Source organism: Perca flavescens, chromosome 14 (genome assembly GCF_004354835.1).
Source record: "Perca flavescens isolate YP-PL-M2 chromosome 14, PFLA_1.0, whole genome shotgun sequence".
NCBI classification, from domain to species: domain Eukaryota; kingdom Metazoa; phylum Chordata; class Actinopteri; order Perciformes; family Percidae; genus Perca; species Perca flavescens.
This window is the reverse complement of record NC_041344.1, coordinates 6,551,000-6,574,972: the sequence shown is the minus strand read 5'-3', so window position 1 is coordinate 6,574,972 and position 23,973 is coordinate 6,551,000. Positions and strand designations below refer to the sequence as shown.

At 41.8% G+C, this 23,973-nt stretch overlaps 2 protein-coding genes across 2 annotated transcripts in view; both read left to right on the top strand.

Annotated features, from left to right (window-relative positions):
* LOC114568544 (glutamate receptor ionotropic, NMDA 2D-like) overlaps positions 1-23,973 on the top strand; it is an 89,314-nt gene that overhangs the window by 59,857 nt on the left and 5,484 nt on the right. The window lies entirely within an intron of this gene.
* Positions 23,330-23,973, top strand: part of LOC114567939 (serine/arginine repetitive matrix protein 2-like) — an 84,356-nt gene continuing 83,712 nt past the window's right edge. The window contains 1 exon segment of the mRNA XM_028597216.1: positions 23,330-23,362. The gene's annotated coding sequence lies outside the window, so the exon portion shown is untranslated.

The following is a 23,973-nucleotide window of genomic DNA, read 5'->3' as shown; positions in this document are numbered from 1 at the left end:
TTGCTTATTAAATCAATCCTCCCTGCCCTTCCACTAGTGCTCCTTCCATCAATCTACCTATCTGCCCTGCTCTCCCGCCCATCTTTGTCTCCCATCTTGGCTCCCCTGGGGAACGCAGTCACAAAGGCATCTGATGCATCGCTTAGCATGTAAATTGGATAATTGGATTCTGGCGCACAATGCATCCTGGCAGAAAGGAAGGAGGAAAGAAAGCAGGGGGAGAAGGTGGGACTGAGGGAACAAGAGGAGCGAGAGAAGCGAGCAAAAGAGGCAGGAGTATTGAAAGAGGCAAATGTTTGTGCATGTTCACACACTCGCGAAGGTGCAGATGCACGAATACGTCGGGTACAGAAATTCTGTCACACACACACACACACACTCTCGGAAAACGGACACGGAGGCATCACGAATACGACGCTACTCTTAAAATGCACTGGAAGCCTAATCGATTGATTGTGCTCTACCTGCAGAGGCATCCTGCAAACTAGAGAATACTATACGATAGTGGTGGGAATGACCAGAGGCCTCACAATATCATCACAATACTTATGTCATGATACGGTATTATTGCGATTTTAAACATATTGCAATATTCTGCAATATATTGCAATTTATTACCTTTTTTTCCCAACTTAAATTTTTTTTCCCCAATTCCAAATTATATCCCCAAAAAGAAAAAAATTGTCAACATCTTTCTTTCTCTTTGTTCATCTCACTTTAGTTTTATATCTGCAAAATTGGATTGTCATGCAGACAAACTGACCAACACATATATAACAATAGAGGTATACTTGGCGTCTGTGTATCCATACAGCATTACATGGAAAATATCGCAATACTATGCTGTATTGATTTATTTTTTTACCCATCCCTACTATACAGTAGAGCTGGGTGATATGAAAAAAAGAAAGATATTTTTGACCAATAAATCAATGTCGCTATTGCGGCGATGTTGTAGGCTTGACTATTGATGCTTTCACAAAATATTTACACAATGAGAGTTTTGATAAATAATCATCAGTAATATGGATATAATGACTAAGTGGGTAACGGCAAATAATAGAACCAGTTACAACAGTCTGAGTTTAGAAAATGACATCACTTTACTGTAATGCCACCTTTAAAACCAGAAAAAATTAAACACTTGTCATATTACGATATCCAAATTTAAGACGATATCTAGCCTCATACAGTACAGGCAAAAAGTTTGGACACACCTTCTCATTCAAATGCGTTTCCTTTTATTTTCAGGACTATTTACATTGTAGATTCTCACTGAAGACATCAAAACTATGAATGAACACATATGGAATTATGTACAAAAAAGTGTGAAATAACTAAAAAACAAGTTTTCTTACAACACAAGGGTTATTTCAACATATTGTTGGACTGGTCCAACATGAATAAATTAAAAGGACCACGTCTATAGAACAGGACATGTTTTACTGGTTGGACAGTATAAAAACAATAAATAAAGAGCATGTCTACAGAACAGGACATATTAGAAACAAATATAAAAAAAATTGCATACTTACCGCAACACTTTAAATATAATATTGTGATATCGCGATAACCATATTGAGTCGATATATCATGCACCCCTACTTGTAAGGAAATGGTCTATATCGACGACAGGATTGTTCAGGTGCCGCCGGAAATTATAGACTACGGTTAACAGCTCCTCAGATCTCTGCAGGGTAAATCCAGACAGCTAGCTAGACTATCTGTCCAGTCTGAGTTTTCTGTTGCACGACTAAAATGCTTTTAAACGTACACGTTCCCCTCCCGTAGGCTATTTTGCAGAGACGCCGTTGCTCAGTCCATCGCTTAGCACCGCCAATGACGATTGTGATTGGTTTAAAGAAATGCCAATAAACCAGAGCACGTTTTTCTCCCATCCCGGAATGCTGTGTGGACTCGCCAGGCCCTCCTCCGCAGCGCTGTGGAGGACGGTCGGGCAATGCGAGACAAGAGTAGGAAGTGCTGCGCGGTGGGTCCAGTCCATGCCGATGTGAAGACTGGTGCATGTAGATTCCGACAAAGTAACTGACAAATATTTAAATAAACTTTAACGTGTTAACTTGAGACCTATCCGCCAGGCCTTTAGCCAGTGAACCTAGTGAAAACACTGACCTACTTGCGCCCATGTTGGGAGGGGGTGGGGGAAGTAATACCAGCCTTGGGTTAATCCGCCGGCCGGCCATGGCTTTACTTGGTGTCGTAGAATTGTTTTTCTACTTTCGTTACAGCTGTGTCTTCTACGCGAGGTCTTTACCATAGCAGGGAATCGCACCGTCGCTGCACTTCACAACATGAGCGCGACCTTGCCCTGCGTGCAGCTCACCGTGGCCCTGCCGGCCGAGGAAGGAGAACAGGAGGACGCCCTTATCTCCGTGAGGAGTCGCGGGAAAAAAAAATCAAATCACATTACGTGAGCCGTTATTTAATCGGCGATTGATCGTGGCGCTCTCTGCGATTCACCTGCCCGCCGCAGCCCGAAGAGCAGTGAGCAGTGCTCCCGATGTGCAGTCGACTCGCATGCTAAATTACCTGTAGTCAGTAAGCAGCGAGCGGATCTCCTCGGGCTCTGTGACTTTGGCTGGGAAACACACACACACACACACACACACACACACACACACACACACACACACACACACACACACACACAGGCTCACACACTCCCCCAGTATCCTTGCTGCGACCTGTCCTATCAGTGCTAATGAAGGCAGTCACATCAGTGTGATTGTTTGTGTGTGTGTGTGTGTGTGTGTGTGTGTGTGTGTGTGTGTGTGTGTGTGTGTATGTGCTACAAGAGCTGCCACTCCTGCTTATAAACATGCAAATGGGACTGTAAAGGGAACATTAAGTTCCCCCCGATGCCGTTTCATGTTGAAATAGCTGCTCTTCTCCACCCAGCGCCCTCCTTTTTCTTTTCGTCCAATCACAGTCATCCTCTCGGACTTTGATTGTGTCTCCACTCCTCCTGCCTCTCTCCGTCACTCCTTGTTTCTCCTGTCGGTCTCTCTTCTCGTTTTCCTCTTCAGCTGTCCATTTCCTCTCATCAACCTCAGCTCCTCTTGTCCTTCCCCTTCCTCCTCTTCTATCTTCATCCATTCATTTCTTTCCATCTCTCCTCACCTCTGTCCTTCTCCCTCGCTCTTCCCAGTCATTCTCTCCTTGTGTTTTTTCCTTTGAATTCCTCCTCTTCCTCACGGACATTCTTCACCTGCTGTACATCAGGTGCTTGATGGGGAGTTTTTTTCAGCCCGAGTTTGATATTTCTTTACAGATTTAAGCCACTTTTACATTATTAAAAGTAGTTTCAACCATTAACCCCTTTGAGGTCTAAGGGCATTTTTACATCGTTTTTTAAATTCACCTTTTTAAGGGTATTTGCATATAACTGATTTCACATCAAAATGTTCAGAATAAACTCAGCTTTGTGAACAGTGAGGCCCAAATTTGTTCCAGGGCAATGCATGAAGAGATAATTTGGCCCTAAAGCTGAAAAGTTAATGTTCGCTTTTTGAAATTTCTCAAAAAACACACCTAAACTCCATTGTGTTGGTGCTTGAAATGAATTCACAAAAGTCTTGGGTTCACAAAAAATAGTGTAAAATATGAATAAAATAGTGAGTGTTGTCAAACATCGCTTGGACTCGCCGGTGCGTCTTTTGTCCTCAGAGGGTTAATATTAATTAGGGTTGGGCATCGGGAACCGATTCCTAATCAGAATCGTTTCAAAAATTACAATTCCATCGGAATCGTTTCTTTATTGGAATCGTTTGGAGGATTTGGTTTCAAATCTGATCATGGGTTCCAAATTTAATATGCGCAAGTTTTGGTTTCTATAGCAGCCAGGCGCTTGTTGTGTTGCAGCCGTGCAGCACAGTAAGCGGAGCTCTAGTGTGGCTTTATTTAGCATTGTAAAAGCTGTTTAACATTGACATTCTTTTGGCCCTTTTTTCAGTCTACAACATTTCAATTCAATTTTATTTATAGTATCAAATCATAAAAAGAGTTATTTCAGGACACTTTACAGATACAAAAGACCCAACAATTCCAGTAATTCCCCCAAGAGCGAGCATTCAGTGCAACAGTGGCGAGGAAAAACTCCCTTTTAGGAAGAAACCTTGGACAGACCCAGGCTCTTGGTAGGCGGTGTCTGACAGTGCCGGTTGGGGGTGTGATGAACAGCGGCAATGATGGTCACAATAAAAGATAATGGAACAGTGACTAGAAATAGTAGTCGTAGTAGTTCATTTCCTTCCCTCCCAGTCTCTTGTCCCCGTTAGGACAGCGTTTTTTTCTAACATCCTTCCTCGGCTACTGCTGCTGTGGTTCAGCCGTGGCCATGTTCAGCCTTAATGAAAACACATGTAATACCAAGCTGCACGCATCACTATAACAACCCTGCCGGGACGAGGGAGAGACGGAATGAAAGGCGGAGAGAAACGGGTAGAGTGATAGACTTGGACAGAGAAAGGAGGGGAGGCAAGAGAGAAATCAAGAGAATCAAAGAGGAGGGAGTAGAGTAAAAAGAGAAGGACGATGAAGTACTGGGAAAAGAGAAGGGAAATTTGAGAAATAAGGGCTGTGGAGACGGAGGAGAAAGTGGTTGAGATCCAAAATCCGAAACCGAACGGTGCACTGAACTGAGTGTTTCCAGTGACACACTGCAGATTTTCATCCTATTTGAAATACTTTGGACTGTGCTACACCGAGGAATCAAAGTCCCAGCCGGATGAATAATTTTCTATTTGTCAGCGGGATTTTCTTTGTAACTTCTCTCGAGTCCAAAGCATGAAATAGTTATTCAGCTGCGGACCGGAGACCAAGGGCAGACCCATTTTATTCAACATCTGTTTTTCATTTTTTTGTTGTTAGTTCTTTCCGTTCTCTCTCAGATTTTCTCCCTTTCAATTTCTTGAGCGTTGCTTCCTCTCTACTCCTCTTAGGTAGTAACAAGTCTAGCGGGGAGCTGCACATCTTTCATCTTATTGATTTTTCTGTCAGTGTCACACACCTTCAGTGCCCAACTCTAATGGGCTCACAAGATACATCCATGCACGAAGAAACATATTCTCCACATAAATCACTTTTCCATATTTTTTTTTAAATTCACCTTTTAAGGGTATTTGTATATAACTGATCTCCATGTGTTTCATATCAAAATGTTAAGAACAAAGTCAGCTTTCTGAACACTGAGGCCCAACTTTGTTCCAGGGCAATGCATAAAGAGATAATTTGGCCCTTAAGCTGAAAAGTTGATGTTAGCGTTTTGAAATTAGACCGATTTTATCGGCCGGCCGATATATCGGGCCGATATTTGCGTTTTTACGTGAATCGGCCGATACGCGGCTGCTGCGTTCGCGGATAGTTTTTTTCCCGCCATTATTTACAGACAGGTGTCCACAGGCAGCTCTGTGTTGCTGGAGACGCTGCACCCATCCATATGGTGCACACTGCACACATAATTTGGGTGATATGAATGTGATACTGATCTGTGTTTTTTGTTTATTATTTTTAAAGAAATGGCAGAGCAGATTCCGCAAATGAATCCAGTGTGGCAGGGTTTACATTTTTATGATGTAAATTGAGGGGGCAAAAGCAGTATCTGCTTCAAATGTCGGCTCAAGAAAATCTGCAGCCCTCATCGGTCATCGGCTAAGGCTGACAAAAATAAATTCGGCATCTGCACTAAAAAATTCGTCGATCCCTATTTGAAATTTATCAAATCTCTTGTGAAAACAAACCTAAACTCAATTGTTTCAGTGCTTGAACTGAATCAACAAAAGTCTTGGCTTCACAAAAAAAATAGTGTAATATATGAATAAAATAGTAAATAAATGTCTAAAATCTATGCACACTATACTGTATATACTGTCATAGCAACCTACCTCATGTATATAAAGCCATCTGCTACATTAATCATTTCATATTTATTCAGCTCCCATTGCACTATCCTACTGTTTCCATGTTGTCTCTATGCCTCTGCGCCGGCGCCAGCTATGGCCGGAGGCGTTATGTTTTTCGGGTTCTCCGTCTGTACGTGAGTCCCATTCTCGCGATATCTCAGGAACGTCTTGAGGAAATCTCTTCAAGTTTGGCACAAACGTCCACTTAGACGCAAGGATGAACCCCCAGTCTCCTGCGTGAAAGTTCTGTGTTGTTTGACCCAACACCACCCCAACCACCCTCCCTGCGCGGAATTTCGGGCTTTCGTACTACTCTCTACCGTTGTCGCTCTTAATACTACGTCATCTTAAAGCGCCATCTGCTTCTCTGCCCGGTGCGTTACATACAAACGCTGGACGGTGCTTTTTGCGTCATATGTAACGCTGAGAGGCAGTGCCCAAGCATCCATATTTTTGTTTTTTTTGTTTAGTTGGGAGTTAAAACAAGTTGTTTTACCACAGTTTACGGCTTGCGGTCAGCTCTGTGCGTTGCTGTGGTTGTTGTACACAAACCAACCAGTCAACAGTTTGCCAGGTTGAAGTAGAGATGCATGTCCAATAAAAAAGAATGGGAACACAACTACTTTTAAACATTATGAAAGACTTGGCTATCAACAGGTTTTTGGATATGCGCAAACATCACAACGGCAACCTTTTCAAGAAGCCGGTTAAAGGAATGAAAGAGGGAGGCTGTGTTCGCACGGTCGGAACCGGTGGAAAACTTTGAAAAAACGCTATTTCGCATGGCTACATGTAAACGGGAATATGAGTGGAATATTCACATTTGTTAGTCGTAGCTTTGTCGTGGTATCGTCTTTTTCGCAAATAAAGGCAAAAAAACCCGGAATATTAGGTGCATGTAAACGTAGTCAGTGACGACAATGAAAACTGGAGACAAATTCCTTGTATGTGTACACATACTTGGCTAATAAAGCGGATTCGGAGTCTAAATTCAAACATTACACATCCATGGTGCTGGGACGCCTCACACAGCCATTGGAAATCCTTGAACGTTTTTGCATTTTGAAGAATGAATGAGTAGCCCTGAAAGCATGCGTTTTCCATCAGTATGCGTCAGCGCTCTTTGTCCAATGAAGCGCTTCAGGTCATGAGACAAAACCCTGTCATCGCAATATCAACTGACGCAACATATCGCGAAAGACACTCAGAGTTGTTTTTTTTGTGTTGTATTTTGATCATTTCTGTCCAATAGGTCACAAAGCCTTTCTTTTAGGCTGTGTGCAACTTGGTTGAGTTGGATTTTAGGGCTAATTTGATGTTGCCCTGATACTCTTTGGCATTTTTGTAATGCAATCGGGTGTAATGGGAGTTAGCACAATGCATTGCTCTCTCTTTCTCTGTTCCCCTGATGCAGCACATACAGCCGATTGAGCTTTCGTTTCTTAATTTCCCCACTTTTCTCTGCCCCATCATTTATAACAAGGCTGATCCATTAGAGGGTTAAATAAATAGACGGATGACTGAATGACTAAATGAATACATAAATGAATAAAAGCGCGCTGCAGCAAATGCTCAATAGGGTTCGTCAGCATGCCTTCCTCCCTCCCTCCCTCCTTCCCTCCTTTCCTCTCTCCCTTAAACCTCCTCTTATTGACTGCGATGATTCATAGTTCATCACTTTCCGTCCCGTCCTCTGGAACTGAACGCACACACACACACCAAACACACACACACCATAGTGTATGAGAGAGAGAAGCCGATGGCTGAATCATGCAACACAAATGAAAGGCTCGACCATGGACACCAAAGGGAGGGGGAAGCCTTAACCGAGCCGTAAAGGCTATCTAGATCCTGTGTGACTTGTAGATTCTGCAGTGAAGGAGACTAGATGAGCACACAATCTGTTCTGCGTGATTTAACTGGGCTACAGGTGGCTCTTTAAATATTCATAAATCATTAGAAAATGTATTGACGCATGATGCCGTCAGTCGACTGTCAGTTGGTGGAATCCTGAATCGCTGCATTCTGAAGTTTTTTGGAGAAATGTGTTGGACTGTTTTGAAACGACAAATCTGCGCTGTGATTATGGATGCATGTATTCTCTCTAATGGAAGTAGCTAGCCAGGCACACGTGCCAAAAAAACGTGATAATTCCGCATTTTCAGGCCCATAGAGCATGAGCATTACAGTGTTTCTTTGGACTAGTGTAGTGCTGTACAAAATGTTCCCGTTGGGAACAGGCCGAGTGCTTGGCCTCTGATACTCCGTTCTGGAGAACCGCTCATCCAAACAACTACACACTTGACACTGCGCTTCCTAGGGTCCTGAGTAATACACTTGACATGACCTAGTTGCCTCCCCTAGCAGTGCTCGAGTTAGTCTATATCCACGACGTTCCACTTCCGGGATTACTCCGTTGCCAGCGGAAATTTTGCCGGATGTCCTTCTTTTCGGCCGGATGTCTGCTACCTTCCGCTTTTTTTTGTGTTGGAATGTTAAACTCCGGTGGGTTCGTGAGGACTATGGTTAACTGCTCCTCAGATCTCTGCAGGGTAAATCCAGACAGCTAGCTAGACTATCTGTCCAATCAGAGTTTTCTGTTGCACGACTAAAACAACCTTTGAACGTACACATGTTCCACCAAAACAAGTTCCTTCCCGAGGCTGTTTTGCAGCGGCACCTGGGCTCCGTGCGGAGCTTAGCGCCGCCCATGACGGATTGTGATTGGTTTAAAGAAATGCCAATAAACCAGAGCACGTTTTTCTCCCATCCCAGAATGCTGTGTGGGAGTAGCCAGACCCTCGTCCGCAGCGCTGTGGAGGAAGGTCTGGCCAAGCGAGACTATACTCGAGTATACACATAATTTGCTAACAGCTAGCTATTCGGGACCTGGCTATTTTCAGGAACAATGTAACATTTCCTCTCTCCCTTTGTTCATCCGTTCTTAAATGTACTGTAGCGGTGGTGTAACAGTGAATAAGGGTCCCCTCTTAATACACTACACAGTGTGTCAAATGTCAAATAATTTGCCAATAATTACAGTATGCACTATACGAGAAAACCTTAGTTTGGGCCCACTTCACATGAGCCACAAAAGATGGTGAAACAGTGGTTCTGACGCCATGCAGAAAGTAGAACGGCCACAGTGCTTTTCATTTTGATGAACAGAACTCCGATACTCGTAGTGTGAGATGGTAGCTAGGATTTTACTATAAAGTGTAATGCCATTTGTAAATTGTAAAAGGTCTTTTTCACAGAAGTCATTTTGACATATGACAGCAGGAAAAAGACGTGTAAATTATAAAATCCATTTAGCTGAAATTGTGCATTCAGGGTCGGAGTCACACTGCCATGTCTTAATGGGACACTTGAATAGAACAGAACCGTTGTTAATACGGTTATTAACACCAAGTCAAAATGTCTCAAGTGAAAAAGGCCTATTATTTAGTTGACATTATGTACCGACTCAGTGAGGTGTAAATACCTTTCAGAGGAACTTTCTTCTCTTTTTACTTTTATTTTAACACCAAAAAATGACCCTAAGTCAGTTATTGTTATTAATTATACCAAGCCAAAACAACAGCAATTGTTACTAAAAATGAAATTTTTAAAAAAAAACATGTATGATTTCATTCCAAAATGGAGGAAGTGTGCATTTTGGAAACAAGGTTTTCAAAAGTAAATGGATGAGACTTTGATTTCTAATAATTCTCTCTGGTTAGATAATCAGGATTAATAGCAAGTTATGTTATTTCGCTGGTCAGACTCTCCACACTCAACACAGCGTGTCCCAACAGCATCTTTAATTCCAAATACCACATCCTGATTCCCTCCGGCTGTATCGGTCAAACAGTTGAAGTGTTGCTTTCTTTTGCTCTCGGCTAGCTCAGAAAACCCCATCAATTAAAATAGAAGCGTTCTAGTTTTCTATGGATGCTCAGTTGCTCTGTTGCTCTAGAGGCATACATGGGTTCAGACTACATATTCAGGACTTCTTACTGACTCCACAGTGGTTGATTAGGAAAATTCAAGCACTCAGAAATTGGTACAGGTGTGTGTGTCACACAGGGTTGGGTACCGAACCCTGTACTTTAACCGGTACCGACCGAGTCACGTTGGTATTACTGAGTATTGGTTCACGTAAAATCCAATGGTGCCAAATTTCGGTTCCTGAGAGCGCGCAAGCTTATCTGTCCTCTCTGCATGTTGACAGAGAGCGGAGCTCCGACACACACACTAGTGCGGATCGGGCAAGCGCACGTTAACACAGGCTCACCCAGGGTTAATCCACCTTTTCATTCGCAGGAATAAAGTTACCCCGACCTCCAGCTGATCAAGCTCTCATAGAGGTCTAGCAAAAAGCTTGTCACAAAACCTTGGATAACAAAGTCCGTGGAGGCATTTGAAAAACTCGACAGCAATGTGATTTGCTCGCAGCACCTGAGAAGCCCCGTGGTGAGGAGCAGAACGTAACAACGGTGCTTTTCAGGTGTTGCGCTAATCACTCCGCCCAAGTAGCAGTGCTTCGCCCTCCGAGAATATAGTTCCCAGCATGTATACGGTAAGAAGATGGCTGTGTCTCATGTGACCTTGTTATTTGTACACGCTGTGACTATACAAATCGCAACATGTAAATAGGAACATGTTGGCGTTATTTTGTCACTTATTGGGAGCAGTAGGCTAGATGGAGCCGATTACCTCCAGGATCTGTGCTAAGCTAGGTGGACTTATCTAACTCTGGGGGATACGGTGAATAAGCTGAAGTCCCAATAAGTCAGCGTGTTCCTTTAAGTTAAGCTAACACGTAACGTCTGACATATTGTCGGGTTAGTGTCAGGATCCCACAGTCCTTCCCATTCTGCTGATTCCTCACGTCTATATCCACTTTTCTCTTCATAAAAGCTCGGTTTTTCGGTTCGGCAGCTTATGAAAACTTCAGTTATGGATTCTTTACATTGTTGGTAGAGAATATTACCACACGGCAGCTTTTAGGCTATTTTCTGTTGTTTGCTAGAGGACAAAGTTGACGTTGAAGGAGGCACCGTCTCGCAATACAAGTCACCGGAGAGCGGAGAGTTGTTTTCCCCTTCGGTGGCCGTGGCTTTCAGAGTATGACGCGATGCTCTCTGTCTCTGTGCCTCCGGAGCCTGGCAACTACAACTGTGTGTCATGACAGCAGCTACTTCCAAATTACACTACAAAAACAAAAAGCAGATTCCCAAATTTCTATTGAGGTGAACATGATGAATCAATCCTGTATAATTTGTTTAGTCTGTTGGCAATTTCAAGATAAAACAAGCTGAGCTGAGTATTTTACTTTATTTTGTTTTACTAGTAGTGATGACTAACGATGAGAGCCAGCAATACTGAACTTTTATATTGGAAAAACTGACTGGCAATAATTTTATGAGGTCTCATTAATGTTCTGGGTGAACAGAAACAAATGGATCTACTGGCCCCAGTCATGTCCTCTATGGTTATTGGTATTTAACTGCTGGTTACATATCTACAAAATTTGGATAACATCCATGAATGAAATGAAAGTGCCAAAAAGCCCTATAATCTCAAAAATATACCATACCATTTCATATGAAAAAAACATGAATCCAAAAATCTATGTAAAATTAACTTTTAAGGACAACATTATTATAAAAGTATTTTCCATTTCTAGTCATCATTTCTAATGATGAACAATGACATTCACAGAAAAACATAATACTCTGATGTAAATGCTGCAGCAAAGAAACAGAAACCTGGACTTACAGATTCATCTGTTCATACAGAGGCTGCATGGTACAGTGGAGACAGACAGATACAAAGATCCATTCAGACAGGAAAAGATGTCTGTCTGACTCTGTGTGTCTATTATGGAGTGTGTACTAATGGTTTACACTCCTGCTCTAAAAAGCAGCAAATATCGTGTGTGTGTGTGTGTGTGTGTGTGTGTGTGTGTGTGTGTGTGTGTGCGCGTGAGATTTCCCATCAGTGGAAATATTCAGCCTTTTTCTCGACTGTTACTGGGAAAGCTTTCTGTGTAACCATGACAACTTCTTTAAAAGCAATAAGATAAAGGGAGACCGAGAGAGGGGGGGTTAGAGAGAACAAGCTGAAAAGAGCAAGAGTGATAGAGAGGGGAGAGAGAGGGAGAGATGGCCAAGTTAGTTTGAATGATCAGGAGCCATTTCATGCTTCATATAAAGAGTCTCGGATTTGTCAGCATTTATTCTCCATCCCTCTTTATCTTTCTATCCTCTTACCTGTCACTCTCGATTTTATCTGTGGGCATGTTGATGTCACATTAAAGTTAAATGCTATATCATTGAATAGAATGCATTTTTAGGAAAATAAATAATAAATAAACAATCACAAGATGACAACTTTAACAGTACAGTCCTTTAGGACAGCGATCCCTATACTGTATATGTTCCATAAGCCAAGATATATTTTCATTCAGGAAATATAAGAAATAAAATTGGGGATCAATGCTAAATAATCTTTATCTTTATATATTTTAAAAGCAATACATTTGAGCATACATACAGTAGGTCTATTTAACATTTCATCAAGGGGAAACTAAGGCGCAACAAGAAAAAAAAGACCATCACTATCTCCAAAGTCACAAAACAACGCAAGTTAGAATATGATCTCAGGCAACAGGTCAATAAAAGTGGAACACTTGGGCCATTCCATGCTGTGATCAACCACAGTAAAAGGCACTGATGATGTGTGAAGGTGTGTTAGCACCAGGCTTTTTTCTCATGAACCGTTCTTACATGTAGCTATGTAAAGTAATGCACTGTAATTCTACAGGATTCTATATTTGTTGCTGTATGCACCACAATGACCAATGTATAAGACCACTCTGGTCTGCATAGGACGGAGGATGGGGTGGATGGGTGGGACATAAAACACAAGGCTTTCAAGCCAGGGAGCGGAGTTCATGCCCCTGGGAAAACACAAGACTTACACCCAGGCTTACACCCAGGAAACGTGTGCTCATGTCCCGGGAGTACTACTTAAAGGGGGCCGGTGTTTTAATCCAAACCACCATCTTTTTTTTCTAATCTTAACTAGTCGTTTTGGCGCCTAAACTTAACTGTCGTCTCCGCAGGACAGTCACCTTTTGTCGGTTAAACTCAACTGCAACGGCCCCTGAAACAGCCGGCACCTCACAGTAACCGGTAACCGGCTCACAGTCCCCTTTTTCTCAGCTAAATTTGAGTAAGTGGAAAGACCGCCAAACTTAAATGTCCTGTGACCGATTGTCACATGACCAGCCGGCGGTCACCTCATTTTGTAGGATATTATGCAAATTGTTGTGCATACGTTTTCGTATAATATCATATGAGCCCGTTCATGAGAATGCGTTGGTTAGCACAGACCCACGTAAGAAGTCTACCCCTCCTCTCTCAGTCTGTAGAGTAATAACCCGCTGTTAATAGTCTCGGGAAGGAAGTTGTTTGTCGTACAACAGAAAACTCAGATTGGACGGATAGTCTGGCTAGCTAGTGGAACGTCGTGGACGTGGACTGTCTATAGTCTGTTAATAATAACTGCACCAATGTTTTAAGTGATATGTGATGCTATTGGTTGCAGTTTGAGTGATTTTACCGAGTACTAATACTCTCTGACATGTATTCTTTGGATTTTTCGTTTTTGTGTGAGGCAGCTGTTGGATTGTACCCGTTTGATGCTTCCCAGCTCATGTTTCTGTGCCATGCCTTACACTCTGCCTCTCTCGTTCTCTGTATCGCACCCTCTCTCCCTGTCTGCGTCTGTCTCCCATTTTTGTTGCATTTTTTTCTCCGCCTCTGTTCCCCTCTCTCTCTCTCTCTCTCTCTCTCTCTCTCTCTCTCTCTCTCTCTCTCTCTCTTCCACCTTCTCGTTTTGCTTTTTAGCTCTCTGCACCTTCTGCCCCCTCCTGCTGTTTCTTTCCACTTCCTCACTGCTGTCACCTCTCGTTCGCTGCTCCTCGGCACTATACTGTAATCGCCGCCGGGGAAAATCAAGAGAATTTGAGATGGTAGGGCGGAAGGAGGAGGCAGAGCGGGAGGGTGAAGGAAAAAAAATAATAGAGAAAGTGAGAGGAATATAGGGGAAGATTGGAGCCCACGCTCAGCTGCAGTTTCACTGCCCAGCCGAAGGGATGGAGACACTCCGGACCTCTGTCATTCTGAGCCTTGAGGCTGATGTTTTCCCCCCTTTTGTTGAGGTAAAACTGGGTGAGAGAGAAATACTCAGGGCTTCGGGGACCTCCCAGATGTCAGTTAACATCGGTTACAGCGGCAGGGTAGAGGTTTCCTCTTACAAAACTCCTGCCAGGGAGGCCAAAACACTTTCCAGTCACGGAATAGGTGAACATGAATTCAGAGGCATAGACGCGAGTACCTTTTTGTCAAAGTGCCCTTGGAGATTGCATGGTGTGTGAGGGAAGTAGGTAGGTAGGTAAGTAAGTAAGTAAACTCTATTTATAAAGCACCTTTCCAAACAATGGCTACAAGGTGCTACAGTGCAACATAAGTAAAATACACAGTTAAAATGGAAGCTAACAATATAAAGTGCAAACATAGTAATAATAATAAAAACTACAAAATAAAAGGCAGAGGTGGAACACAAAAAAATAGGAAACAGCCAGGAGGCACAGCACACATTAAAGGACAAAGTGCTAATGAAACAAATTAGTTTTTAACAGCTTCTCAAAACAATCTGCTGACTCTGCATTTGTTATAACTAGAGGAAGACTGTTCCAAAGGGTGGGAGCCGCCACTGCGAAAGCATGGTCACCTTTGTCTTTGAGCCTAGATTTTGGGGCAGCCAGAAGACCTTGGTCAAGAGATCTCAGTGATCTAACTGTGGGCAGGGAACACAAAAAATCAACTATAAAGTGCAAAAAAATCAAATGGATTCTGCACTTTACTGGTAACCTATGTAGATTGACCAGCACTGGTGTAATGTGTGTAGTATTAGCTAAAGTCTAGCAGCCACATTTTGAACTAGTCGGATAGTCATTTGATTTGAAAGACGGGTATAACTGCCTATCCTCCACACATGGATAAGAAATACACTTAAAACAACTAATTAAGAAACCAATGGGGAGCATGTACAAGGAGAAAATAATAGGACCAAGGATTGAACCCTGGGGTACACCACACGTCATCCGAGCAGAGGAGGAGACCTATTAATCAATGGCCACAGAAAAACTCCTGTCAGATAGGAGGCAAACTAGTCGAGGGCAGTCCCTATTTTTATATCTGGCCATTTCATCTGTAGCTAGTTTATTGCCATTTCTTTAAACCAATCCCAATCGTCATGGGCGGTGCTAAGCGCTGCACGGAGCCGCTGGAAATAGCCTTGGGGAGGAACTTGTTTTGGTGGAACATGTGTACGTTAAAAATATGTTTTAGGCGTGCAACAGAAGACTCGGATTGGACAGATAGTCTAGCTAGCTGTCTGGATTTACCCTGCAGAGATCTGAGGAGCAGTTAACCATAGTCCTCATAAATCCACCAGGAGTTTAGATTTCCATCACAAAGGAAGCGGAAGGTAACAGAAATCCGGTCAAAAAAAAAAAAAAACGACATACGGCGGAATTTCCGGCAGCAATAGGGCAATCCCGGAAGTGGAAGGTCGTGGATAGAGACTAATCTGTAGCCAACGTGTTGAATGTGTTCTGGTTGGATTTTGATTTCCGCCACTGCACGCCAACACAATCGATTACATGCACTGATATTCTGATATTACTCTGATATAATCCTCCTGTGGTGCTACCATTGCACTGCTTACCTATCAAACATTGATGGATGTTGGGGTAGAGGAGGCTACTGAAAAGCACCACCGTATGATGGGGTAGAAATGTATATTACGATAACCTGGAGAGAATCAGGTTCAGCTTTCCTGTTGATGCTTTATTTGTGTTTTTCAGAGTGCATGCTGCAATTTCAGCATCTATTAAGCCTCTGAATTTCTGCTGGGTAATATTGTTCGTTTGTAAATGACAAACAGCTATTCAAGTCTACCTTCATGCATTCTTTCCTGAATCTATTGCACATCAACAATGTAGTGAATTATCTGTCTTGCATATACTCCAGGACCACATTAGCATACCATAAGGGAACTCAAGTTTCTCTCAACCAATTAGTGAACTGACCGTTTCTTCTAAATTCAGAGTTCCCCTAACTGTTCCCCTTCGGATAATGAAGCCAAAGTCTATCAGCGATGCAGTAAAGACTGTGACTTTTCAGTCAGCTGCACCTATAGGAGCTGCATCTCATTTAACTTTTTGGCTTTAAGTCCTTCTGAAGAAAAGCGTTTGCTTAATGCCCAAAATAGAAATATTCGGAATGCTGAGGTGTTAAAAAAATTAAATAAAAAAATACTAAACACCATATTTCATTCACAATAGCAGGGATGAGCTCATACTCTTATTAGAAATCAGAGCTGGGATATGCATATAATATCCAGATTTCTAGCTTCTGTAAGCTGCTTTCTAATGCTGTTTTTCATTAGGCCTATTCCTTATCCTCGCTGCATTTGATACACAACTTACAGTCAACATACAGTATGACTGGAGGGTTATTTTGCACTTTTACCCAAACAAATTCCATAGTGGACCACTAAGGATTATAGGCCTAACTCATAATGGCAAATAAGTAATTTGTTTCTATGTTTATCTTTGTCTGACACTAATATTAATTTTACGTACCTCTGCGTTTTTCAGAGCATCTAACAGCATCTGAAATCATTCTTACAGCAGATTTAAAGAGGGGAGCTTATATGACAATGCTTGTCCTCATTCCCATTTGAATGATTCACTGTGTTGAAACTATAAAGACACAGAGATGCTGTAGAGCAGAGAGATCAGTACAATGATGCAGTACACGACGGCAAGCTTGAGTTTTGCCATTCCGAACATGTATGAACCTTATTGCCTCATTTTAAGATAAACTAAATCCTTACATTCTGTTTGTGTCTATATAGTATTATTCAATAAATTATAAAATAGCAATTAGGTGAGTAATTGTTTAGTTTATTGACGTAAAACGCCTCAACAATTATTCCAGCTTCTCAAATCTAAGAATTTGCTGCTTTTCTCTGTGTTGTATATAGAATACTTTTTTAGGCTTTTGAGCAATTGGTTGAGCAAAACAAGCAATATGAAGATGTCATGTTAAGCTCTGGAAAATGTTGATTTTTCACTATTTTCTCCTTTTTATTTCTCTCTGACATTTTAGTAGCTTTCTCGTGCATGCATGCTTACGATCTGGCACCTGGTCGCTACAGAGTCCAGCCCTCACACCCTGTACACTGTGGCTGGGAGGGTACGTACCCAGTGCCCACAGGTTGACACCCAGAAATGTCTCAAACTACACCCATGCACCCAAAATACAGGCAGGGTCTCATTTTTCAGGCTTCATTTTTGACCTTTGGGTGCACTATGTACACCAAAACAATGTATGGCTGATATGTTAAATCTGAGCTGGTCTTACATTGCGAGACGTTCCCCCACAGAGCTGCGGAGGAAGGTCCGACTAGTCCACACAGTATTCCGTGACGGGAGAAAAACTGTTCTGGTTTATCTGCATTTCTTTAAACCTATCACAATCGTCTTGGGTGGCGCCAAGTGCCGGACGCAGGTATGACGCCACTGCAAAATAGCCTTGGGAAGAAACTTGTTTTGGTGGAACGTGCACGTAGGGAGGCGAGCTCTGGAATTAAAATTGTGTGTGTGTGTGTGTGTGTGTGTGTGTGTGTGTGTGTGTGTGTGTGTGTGTGTGTGTGTGATGAGAATTTTACTTAAAAAAAAAAAAAAAGATTATAATTTGATTGTAGGTTGTAGCTCGGAGGATGTTTACAGAATCGATCAGAGTTTACAATGCCAACACAAAGAAAGTGAAAGGTGAGGGACGGCCGGCCGAAAAAGAGGGACAGCCGGCTGAACCTCTGGCGGCACCGGAGCAATCCTGTAAATGAAACGTCGTCGATATATAGACTAGATCTGAGCCAACACCACTCCCTTAACAAAGACTGTAAAAGTGGTACACTGTAATAAATTTCATGTTAGTTTAACTTGGAAATGCAAGTTCCCCTGCTGCCTTGAAAATCGAAGTTCACTCAACTTGAAGACTGCCTTTGTTTTAACTTAGAAATTAAAGTTAATGAGGTTGATGTACAGTGTTCTAGTTTTGTTAAAGTTGTTCTGTTAGTTGATTTAACTTTGTATTACTTGGTTTAACTTCATACTTTAAGTTAAAACAAATAATTTATTTTCTTTAATAATGCAAGAAACCTTCCTTGCCTAGTATAACAGACATACCTTTCTGCTTTATTTCAACTCACAGTTTCAAGTTAGAACAACACAAACACATTTATAGCGGAGATAGCGTGGGTGCTTGGGTGGGGCCACCCCAGGGCCCCGTGCGATATAGGGGCCCCTCTGCTGATCTTGCATCACTTGGCACAATATGAACAGTAGTGAAGTGACACGCCGCAGATTAATGGCTGAAGGAAGCCTATTACTGCTCAATGTCCAACACCGTAGTACTCCACATCTTCTTATCAAATGTAACAGTCACTTAACTCATGGTTACAAATGTAAACCAGCACAACAATGACAATTACCAGGCAACAAAACACTACATTCTAAACACGTTTAATAAATGGAATTCATAAAGTTACATTTGTATTTCGAACAAACTGCAAACTTTTCAGCAAATTTTAACACAACTCTATTTACCGCCTTGCATCATGGGAATTGGCCAGCCAATGAACCAATAGCAGTCCTGACTGCAGTACGCAGATTGGGGTTGGGCTAAATGTGGGCGGAGCTAAACGTTTGACTTTTGAAAAGAACTTTCCATTTCAATTTGAGAAGAGTGAAATTCACAAGTTGTTGACCGGTACTCCCTCCTCCAGGCACCAGTGCTTTCTTGTTTACCACAACACGTGTTATATTTTAGTAGAAATTTGAATAGGCTACATCACTTATCTGCGGTGTATAATTAATTTATTGTGTCCATGCTTTAACTTTGCCGTGGAAGAAGACAGGTTATTTTAAACTCAAAAGGCAGCTCTTTTTTGTTGAAACACACACGCTTTTTTTTCAACTGATAACTTAACTTACATACCAAAGTTCAATCAACACATACCTTTTTTTAAATAGTCAACCCAATGAATAAATGCAAGTTTAACTTTCAAAAACTCATAAATTTGAGTTCAAAATCCACAACTTGTAAAAGCTTGTTCAGTTAAAAATAAGAAATAAGTGGACATAACTAAATGGGTCTGTAATATAGTACAGTGTAGTCAGTGGACCTTTAAGCTGATACTATTTTCTCATCGGTTAATGTTGTTGGTTGCGGCCTCAAATTGCAATAAAAATGGACTGGAATAGACATGTTTGACACGTCTGCATATAACATGTGACTTCATGAAATAACCCACCGAGACATTATGGAGGATTTTGTTTGTTTGTCAATCAAACAAATGTATTTTCCATTTCCTGTTGACTCTTTTATGATTTTTCTTTCTTTCCGGACGTGACACTCGCTGCTATGTACCAAGTTCTTCCTCTTCTATTATTTTTCATTACATCACTGCAGCATATACCTGAAACACACCACTTCCTGTGCACCGGAGCTTTTTTATGTCAGGGATATAAAATAAAGATGCTCCAGTTTTTTCAAAAGAGAAAATTAGTACCATGAGAATATGTAGAGTAAGGTCTGCTCTTGACTGCTGAGTCACACTAGTTACTAAAACTGATTTCTGCAGTGCGTACTTTTTGGCTGTTTTTGAAGTCTGATTGCAGTTATTTGAGATGATGTTGAGGTGTTCATCAGCGAGGTCGCCTGTGTGTTTGTGAGTGTGCGGGATGGTTTTCATTAGGGGGCTTTGATGTGCTTTTTTCCAGATGCTTTTAAGGTAGATGTTTCATTAAAAAACATCAAAGGTAAAGCTCTCTCTTTCCCTCTCCCGCACTCTCTTGTTTCACACCAACGCTCTTTGCTTTTGTCTTTCCCTGTATTAAGTATCCTCAAGTATTTGTCCTCTGTTTACAGTCTTTCAGCTTTTCTCCCACGTATTCCTCTTCTCTGCACACTTCCCGCTGCTGCGTGACACGAGAAACCAGCGCAAGACAGGGGAAACATTTTGGCCAATTTTGCCCTTCATGTCGTCTCTCTCTCCGTGCGTCACTCACCTCTTCTCCGCTCTTTGTTTCTCCCCCCCCTCACGATCTCGACACCTCGGCAATGTGATTTTCTCTCATATTAACAGAAAATAGTTTTGACTTCAGTGCAGAATCCCTGATGTTTGTTTCCCACAGTGAAGGTCTCGGCTCTACCTCCACAGCTTTGAATACTTTTCTCGTTCGCTTTTCTTTCCCGATTCCTCCTTTTTCTAAAATGTTATATAAGGGATCAAATTGCTTAATGTCTTTTCTCTGTTTCTACTGTTTTTTTAGAAACAGCATATCAATTATTTTTAGGTAATATGGCGAATATTTGAAGATAGATATTTACGTATTGTCCCATGAGGGAGATTTGTTGTCACAGTCTGACATGTGCATGGCAATATACACGGACAAATACATCAACAGATAACATAAAGACAGGTACAGTACATCGACACAGTCGAAACAGTCCAGTATCTATACAAAGTCAGCGAGGTAGTTTGTTCAGCAGTGCTGTGGCAGAAGCAACAAAACGTCTGCCAAAGCGAGTCCTTCTACACCTCAGAGTTCTGTATCTGCGGCGAGATGGCAGCAGTGTAAAGTGTGGACGTAGAGGGTCAGTGTAGCGCTTATCAGTTCAATTTTCTAACCACCAAAATCCACCAAATTTCCACCTTGACAAATAAAAAAAATTGGATCTTTAATCTGTTTTTCCAATTTTCTGTTTTTTATTCAGAGGATCAGAAATTGAGGAAATTACAAAACTGCGTGTGATCTCCAATTATTCAATACTGCAATGGTATCCTCTTCCTCTACTTTGTGGAATATGCAGATCATTAACTGCATATGGACCAAAAGGAAAAGTTTCAGAGGTCAGAGGTGAGAAACTGATGGTTTCAAGTGGGGGGGCGCGTAGCTAGGCAGAACGAGGGAGAGAATACCATGGCAGTATTGAATAATTGGAGCCCAGATGCAATTTTGTAATTTTCTAAATTTCTGATCCTCTGAATAAAAACAGAAAATTGGAAAAACTATTGCTTGTTAAAGATCCAATTTTTTTATTTGTCAAGGTGGAAAAAAATAAAAAATTGGATGTTGGAACCCATTTTTCTGTTTTTCTAAATGTCCGTTTGTGCTTAGAAAATTGAACTGATAAGTGTTACACTGACCATAGAGGGTGGTTGGTGTCATCGACACTGGTGAGGGCAAGGCGCGTGATGGCTCTGAGATGTTGGGTATAGACGCGCTGATCGTTTTGGAGGCGACGTGCGTGTTAGGGATGGCGTTAAGATAATTATCAAAGAATAGACAGAAAGTTCTCTTAACGTTCATTTTCACTTGCGCGAGCAAGAAGTCCTTAAACAGCAGCTTTTTCTAAGTCATAAGTCATAATAGCCTATAAAATGATGTTGTCTCCCACAAGGTCAGTACGTGGCTCCCAGGAGTTTTCTCGTGAGAATGTAAGCAGTATTATGGCTTCCATCATGCAAACAGTTTGATATTAACTGAGTTAGAGAGAAGATAGTTATATATTAGAGAGTTATAGTTTCTAACTGATGGTGGAAACTATAATGGAGCATTATATAGAAACAGGGAACGGTACAGCAGGATGGGTTGGATGATGCTTTTGTAAAGTAACTACAGGAGGTGTGGGGCAACAGGAAGCGCTCTGAGTTTACGGATGACATGTCATCTCGGCTGAGATCGTTTGTGGATATCGGTGACGTGTTGATCAAAACTGAGGTTACTGTCTAAAGTGAGTCCAAGGTATTTGAATAGCTGTGTGTTGAAATTGATTGTGACATTGAAAAAGATTGATTTTGATCTGCTATCTGCTGCCAGAGGAAAGCAAGCAGAGGGGGCTCAGGGTGTCAGACTCAGCTTTACTGTTCAGCATCTGATTTGGCAAAACCTCCAGTAGCCTAAACTGTGTTTAGTCAAGTTCCATCAGCTTCTCCTACACTCTCTCAGCTTCATCACTGAGTCAGCCTCTGCTGTCTGCTTTGAATCCTACTGTAATGTCAACCGAAAGATATTACTCATTCATTATTATTAGATATATTTAAATTAACAGCTTGTGCAACAAAAGACTTCACTTAACTTTAGGGCTGTAACAACGGATCGATGAAATCGATCAAATTTGATTATTAAAAAGGTTGGCAACGAATTTCATTATAGATTCGTTGTGTCGCGCAACTATTACGCCTCTCAGTCGCAGAGATAAAAAACAATTTTGTTGAGCGGAGCAGCTCGGAGCGAAAGAAAAGAAAAAAGAGCAGAGCGGGGGTAGAGGGAATACGGAGAGAGACCGGAGAGAGACCGGAGAGACCCGTAACGTTGTTCTGAAACACTCGGCGGAGGCAGAGAAATCAGTACCACCTAAGTCATCCAAGGTGTGGGAGCATTTCACACTAAATAAATTAAAAACGTGTTAATTGCAAGATAAGCAAAAGCGACACGGCATGGCAGGGGCGCACCACGGTGATGAGTCAGTACCTAAAACGTACCGTATTTTCCGGACTATAAGTCGCACTTTTTTTCCTACTTTGGCTGGTCCTGCGACTTATAGTCAGGTGCGACTTATATATCAAAATATATATAATTTAACATGTTTTTACATGAAAACATTACCGTCTACAGCCGCGAGAGGGCGCTCTAGGCTTGTGACAACTAGAACGCTCCTCCTAAAGACAACCGAGAAAGAAAAGAGATAACAAACTGCAGGTAGTAAAATATGCAGCCGAAAACGGTAATCGAGCAGCAGAAAGAGAGTTTGAAATGAGGGAGAAACTTATGAGGGAGACTGGCGAAAAGGTGACTCTTACTGCAATGAAGAAAACAAAGAAAGCTAATCGGCTAATCGCGGGCTGAAAGCTAGACGGCCAGAGCTGGAGGAACGAGTCGGGAGGGGCTCGTTCAGGGTGCAGTTACGTCTCCACGCCTTTTAATACCTCCGTGCTCCACGCCTTGGTAGCTAGTTGTTCTGTGTGCTATTGTATAGTTCAATAACTGTTAATGTGTTACGTTAACATACCGGACACCTATCGTATTCAGCGTATTGTTCTGTGTGCTATTGTGTAGTTGAATAACTCTTGTATTTATAATCTAAATAAATGCGACTTATAGTCCGGTGCGACTTATATATGTTTTTTTTCTCTTCATGACGCATTTTTTGACTGATGCGACTTATACTCCGGAGCGACTTATAGTCCGAAAAATACGATAAACATGTTGGAGTCCTTGATGAGGAGGAAGGGAGTTCAACAGCAGGGTAAAGTCACTACACTATCCTACTTCTGTTCCATTTTGAAGTGAGGAACGTAATGTCCCTCCAGTAGCTCGTCTAGTGCTGCTGTTTACTCGTTATCCAGCTGACTAGCATGACAAGCTAGCGTTAGCTCGTTAATAACAGTAGTAAAGCAGGGGTGGTATACTTTGCAAGACTAAAGACACAGTTTTATTCACTTGCCTTTTTTGGCCCATTCATTTTTCAATCCTTTGTCATGTATATATTCTGTGCTTTATAATCGACAGATTAATCGATTATTAAAATAATCGTTAGTTGCAGCCCTACTGGACTTTAAGTTAATTATAAAATTGACACCATCGTCATATACATGGTTTTGCTTTACGATACATTCTTTTTTTATGATTAACATTTAACGTCTCTCCACAGTACATGGCATCTTAGGAGCCCTCCAGAAAGCCTACGTTTTTAGTTTTTTTTTCTAGTGTATTTTCTAGTGTAACCATTCAATCTGGCAAACCATTTATATGAAATTCTTTTCAAACGCTACCACTCTAGCCATCTCACAAGCCCACTCCTGGATTGACAGCAACCTTTTATTCCTGCATCACATTCTTTTGTCCAATGCTTTTGTC